At 32.1% G+C, this 6,051-nt stretch overlaps 1 long non-coding RNA gene across 2 annotated transcripts; it reads left to right on the top strand.

The window, feature by feature from the left end:
* Positions 1–1,055, top strand: LOC121131573 (uncharacterized). Of its 2 annotated transcripts, none has more exons than XR_005869084.2 (3): positions 1–69; positions 101–514; positions 833–1,055. It is a non-coding gene; the product is annotated as an uncharacterized lncRNA (long non-coding RNA). The 2 variants fall into 2 exon arrangements; XR_005869083.2 differs by having other exon boundaries at positions 587–1,055.
* The last annotated feature ends 4,996 nt before the right edge of the window (positions 1,056–6,051 follow it).

Genomic DNA, 6,051 nt, shown 5'->3' with positions numbered 1-6,051 from the left:
AATTAAGCTTATTTTCTTTAATATTTTAGATTTTGTATTTTGGAAATTATACTGGGTGAAGACTCAAAAGTTAATCTTCAGGACCGAACATCAAGCTCAGGTCATGGTTCTCGACGTCGTAGTGTCAGTTGGCAGCAAGATGTCTCCCTACTTCTTCAAGGCGAACTAAAAAGTCAACACGGACGTCTACTACAAGGTCCTCAGGTACCAGGTCTTGTCATGGTTGAAGCTCCCAAGGGACTAATCTATATTTACCCAATATGGCGCCCTGCAGATGTGTCTGAGAAAGTGTAGCATTTCTTTAGAGATAATATGGCTGCCTTCTGTCAGGCAAACTGCTGGCCTTTGAATGGTTGAATTTACATCTTTTTTGCGAAAATTTTGCCATAAAAATGGCACAAAATAAAAATATGGAGAAGGGAAAACAGCTTTTACAATTTTCGAATTTTTGAGTCCCCACCCTGTATAATCGAAAGACACAGGGAAATTTTGTCTCCACTACCTACCAGAATATGTAAGGAAGCTTATGATTTCAATATATTTTCGACCTTTAGTTTCACCTATATAACAATCATAATATATCTAGGTGAAGATGCAAAATCATCAATGGAAATAAGGCTTTGTCGTAACTACCTATTATAACATGTAAAGTTGATAAAGGTTTCATTTTTTGGCAAATTCTTTGAAATTTTCGATCTTTTGACCCGTCTATAAGACAATCATAATTTATTTATAAGACAAGCTTTCTTCTCTGTGAAGATGCAAAATCATCTTTAATTAATAAAAACTCCATTGATATTAGCTAATATTGATTTGTATTTCCAAATATTAGGAAATTGGATTGGACATGGTCTTGAATAATGTACGAATTCCGAGTAATATCTAGTTAAGCTTTTGGGTATTTTGTGTAACTCCTTAAAATTTGAACTCTTTTTGGCAAATTTTACTCGTTTTTAAATTTAGCCTTGAAAGTTGTTACCATGTGGAGTCCAGAGTTCCATTCAGACTTAAGAATTATTAATGAACCACAATAGTTGGATAAAATGATTTTTGCCAATTTTTGAGAAAATAACATTTATGTTTATCAACTAGAACCACTATGATAGTATCAACATAAAATGGATATTTTTTTTATTAATACATTTTTCTTCACATCTCATAAGTGGCAATATAATTCACATTAAGGGATACAATATTCATAACTGATTTATAAATCAATCTACATTAATACCTTTCAGATTTATTGAGATCTGTTAACTCTTGTTCATCTTCATCAGAGAAAGATTCATACCCATCCACAGTCCTGGTCATATTATTTTCTATCCGCATCCGAAGTTCCAATTTTTTACTAAACATTTCCACAAACTCATCGAACGAAGTCATTTTATCCATCTAGCAATTACTCCTTTTATGTCCAAATTCAAGGCATTTAACACATTACAATTACTACAATTTGCAAACTAATTCCATGTTTTTACTGTAACAGGGACAATTGCGGAATTGGTTTGGAATATCTATTTTTAAATTTCAAACCCTCTGAGCTTATCTTATTTACTTTTTCTAAAATGATTTTTTCAACCCATCTCTATGTTGAAAGGAATGTGGTATGCTTTCTATTTTCCCACGAAGTAATCCATATTTTTTCCTAATTTCCTTCAACTTCACAAGACTAATCTCGGATCAATTTTTAACTGTTACTTCGACATGTTTTTGTAACATACTCATTCTTTTGAGTCCCCGTACACTTAATGATATTGCTTAAGAAATATTCTGCTATTCTTTCAAGTGTTTAAAGTTCAAGAGAACATTTGTTTGGGCTTCATAGAAAGTATTATAAAGCCTGCTCCCTTTTACAGTCATGAATAAAGTTGATATTATCTTCTTTGAATTGCCAAACTATTAAATTATTTTTTATGATGGAGAATGTCAGAGAAAATCCCGTTCGAGGAACTCCATTATCATCTTGTTATTCAATATAGATTTGACTCCAAAATGGATTACTATGATCTGTCTCTGGGCTTTTCTTTTTAATAACCTAGCTTAATAGCTAAAAACTGTTTTATTTTTCTCTTATTGAATTTCCTTCGTTCTTTTCCCTTATCCTTACATGTTGATACTTTCTTCTTTTCATTTTTATCTAACTTCTCACCTTCAATATCCCTTCCAGAAGGCGAATTCTTTTCAATCCACGACCCCTGATGCTCCTTGATGGACCCTCAAAGACCACTCTTTTGAGCAAAACTATCAGTTTCCTTTCGATGAAGATGGAAGGTCAATCTAAGATCACTAAACCACTGAGATGTATTATTAAAAAATAATAAAGAACGTAGATGTCAATCATAAGTTTTTTTCTTGCTTAAGGAAAGCCAGTGTATTTAGCTTTCAAACTAGAACTTCAACTTATATGCATCTCACTTAGAAAATAAGATCAATACAAAAAGATTACAAGCTGTCACTCTGGTTTGTGTTTTAAAGACCACCCCCAATATCATCAAGCAGCAGGGAATTAGTCCCTTTATGATTTACAATATCTGCAAACTTTTAGAAAGGGGCAAAAACCGAAATCATTGTCCTCACTCAAGACAGTCATTCAAACTTGATCGAGAGATTATAAAATAGTACTTAAATATAAATCTATGAATGCTCATGGTTGAGTTTTATCAGAAGAAGTCTGTCTGTTCTGCTATCGTGAACAATTAGGAAAGGTATTTCTTCCTCAAAGGTACAGTGTAATCTTGGGTGGGTGTCTATTGAATGCTATAGAGCATCATGAAAATGTGCTTATTTTTCAGCGAATAAGAAGACATTCAATATTGATCCAGACATATGTCACCAAACTAATGCTTCAAGGATACCATCAATTATTTTTGTTTTAAATTCAGAATGATACATCCAGCATCCCTGAGGTGTTGTAGGATTAACTTTACACAAAATGAACCAATCTTGATTGATAAAGGATACCGATTAACGGAAGGCCGATTACTAGTTGACCTTGGATAAAAATATTATTTCGTAGATCTACAAAATAAAAAAAACAGTCTAAATATTAAAGTTGTTTGTTCCAGAAAGACGGAGTAGATGACAAAAATATGAAGTATTGCTAGAAAGAAATTTAGCCTTCGCAGAGTCCCGATTTCAACTTAATGGAATATTCTATATAGTGGAAAATAGAGTCCAAAGGCTGTGGAATATGCCCTAGTTGAAGACCTGAAGTTAAGGGTTATAAAATTCAAAATCTGCTTTTATCCAATACCTCGAATCATAGATGACAAACATGATTGATCTTTTCCCACAAAAGTCTCTATTATAATATACAATTAAAATGTAAATTTGGCGGGGATAGCTTGTTTGAGGCTCGAGGAAAAGACCCTGCTACATCTGTCCTGTTTTTAAACTTTATCGGTCTTCCCTACATAGTTAATGTTATTTAAACAAATGTCTACATATACACATTTATCCATTTGATATATGAATTTGTTCGTTACTTCATGTAATAAGAAAACAATTATAATATGTTTCTAACCAATGATATATCATTGATGGGATAAAGTCTGATTGGCCAACAATTAGAATAAATGATGCATCAAATGGATGTTTGTACATTGTACATATTCTATGTAGTTAATCTTAATATAAAACATCATCTGTTTGTTTTTGCACTTCAATATTGATCATTGCAAAGTGTATATGTTCTCCTTCAATATTCATCAACTAAAGTATATGAAAAGCCTAACAAGTTTTGCTTAGATAGAGAACACAATATTCGAGTAAGTTCATTGCCCTCCCCCCACCTCAATTAAAATCATAAGGGGGGATAATTGTTGTGATACATTTTTTTTCTTTTTGTTAATATATGAAATCTTTCTTTATTAAAAACATCCTCAATTTTAAATAAAAAAACATTTCTCAAACGATCAAATTTTATCTAAATGTGAGAAGATTCAAATAAAAATGTAAGTTAATTTTGAAAGACCCATTAGAGCCAAAAGTTGAAAAATGAAATTATATAATTGAAATTTCTCAGATCTCATTAATATAATGTGTGAAACTCAGAATAAAAATTTAAAACAAAGTTGTATTAATAACGGCTGAGAAATAGATTTCAAAAATGTAACCTAAGTAATTGAAATGTATACAAGTCATTCAGCTAGATTTAATGACATTCTTCAATAAACTTATAAAAAAAGATTATTGAATAATATAAAAATCTTTCATTCTTATTTTAGAATAGTGTTGTCACAATACCATTACTTTTTTATCGGTTTTGGCATCAACATATGTATTTGTACTTGAGTGAGTTTCGATATTTTAAAATTTTTTATAAAAATATTGAAAAAGTAGAGCTTGAGATTAATTTACGTAGTTTTCCGTAGGGTTTTTGTTTGGAATGGAAGAAGGGCTCAGAAACTTGAGGACATATGTTATAAAAGATATATTTGTTTGGGACGGGGAGCTCAGGAGAGTAGGTTATGAGTGGCTTATTTATCAAACAACTGACGTAACAAATAACTCAAGAAAAACTTAGTCTCTCTCTCTCTTTATGTATAGTTGGTTGAGTTGTATAAAATATAACCTGCCTTTATATAAAAAATAAAAAACCCCTGAATATTAACGTGATAATCTTGACAATTTGAAGATTGTTTTGGAGGAGAGCTGCTTAGTTGTCTCGTTGTTTCGTTAGATTAGCTCTGAGTAACGAAAACAGGAAGAGAATAAACATAAATCCTGCTCAGTATATACCAAGGCCATATACATATACAGGAATGACTCGGATTTTAATCCTGGATTATACTCTGAGTCCAATAAGGACTTTCTTGGTGGACTCAGAGTATAATTGACGATCGACAAGACAGTCATTCCTGCCTATGTTCTTGCTAGATACAGAGTGGGATTTATGTATTTTTCTTTTTTCTTTAGGTGTCGTAGATAAAGCTTGATCACGAGCAGAAAAATATCTTGGTCAAAATTTACTTTTTTTGCCCGCTAGAGGGACTATTTTGCTATTGTTCTTTTACCTTCATGAGAACAACAAGTGAAGCTACTAGCTAGAAACTAGAATACATTTTGTGTATTAATAAACATAAATATAGCTAGAGTTGATTTATTGCCATTGCAGTGATAAAATAAAATTACGTCCAGTAATAAAATGAATACATGGGGGTCTTCCGCGAATGGTCTGCTTTGACAGCTTTGAATTTAGAGAAAATGATTTTTTATTGCAACTCTGCTAGTCAACTGAACCCGGCGAGGACTGTATGGCTTTGTTGTCCACTGTGGCATGATACCTACTAGAACATTCCAGTCTCATGCATTGGAGGATTTTCATTCTAAAATTCACCAGGAAGTCATTGAGGAAGATGAATTGAGTTTAAATAATCAAGTTGAGGAAGGAGGTTGGTCTAGATTCCTCTTGAGTCTTCCTTTCTACGTCCAAAAATAAGTATAAAAGAATAGTGAACATCCTTTCTTAAATAAATTAAGTTATAATCAAAAACTGTTTGAACGTTCGTGTGGGCTCATAAAAGACGGAGCTCCCCATATTCTTTGCAGAGTTATAATTGTAAGTTATGTTAAACTCGGAGTAATTCTAGCAAATATCCCTGTTTATATCCTTTTCTCCTTCCTCCCTAGGCACAGCTGATTGTAGCTGATCTAATGACACGTCATGAGCATAATTCTTTCTTTCCTCCAAAACATTCTTCTAATTGTGAGGGTTACCATTTTGATTTTTGGTTTCTTTTATTTAAAGATGCCCATTCTATGTACACTGGTTTTTCATTATTGATTATATGGCTAATTAAATATTACGTCATGATAGTTAAGCTGATCTCCTCCAAATCATTATTAATATTGTGAGGCTTAATATGTTTATTTTCGGATTATTTTGTTTTACATATTGAATAGGATTATGGTTTGCAGCTCTAGGCATGAGATTAACAGTGAGTTTTTTAGGGATTTTTAGGTGCAAGTCCTTGTTGTAATCAGATTTTAATTAAAAATAGGCATCTGGGTTTTCCTGGTTAAGTCTTTGCTACCTATAGATTAGGATAT

This window comes from Lepeophtheirus salmonis, unplaced genomic scaffold, assembly GCF_016086655.4.
Source record: "Lepeophtheirus salmonis unplaced genomic scaffold, UVic_Lsal_1.4 unplaced_contig_8597_pilon, whole genome shotgun sequence".
Taxonomy (NCBI): domain Eukaryota; kingdom Metazoa; phylum Arthropoda; class Copepoda; order Siphonostomatoida; family Caligidae; genus Lepeophtheirus; species Lepeophtheirus salmonis.
The sequence above is the reverse complement of the archived record's forward strand: the minus strand, read 5'-3'. Positions and strand labels throughout refer to the sequence as shown.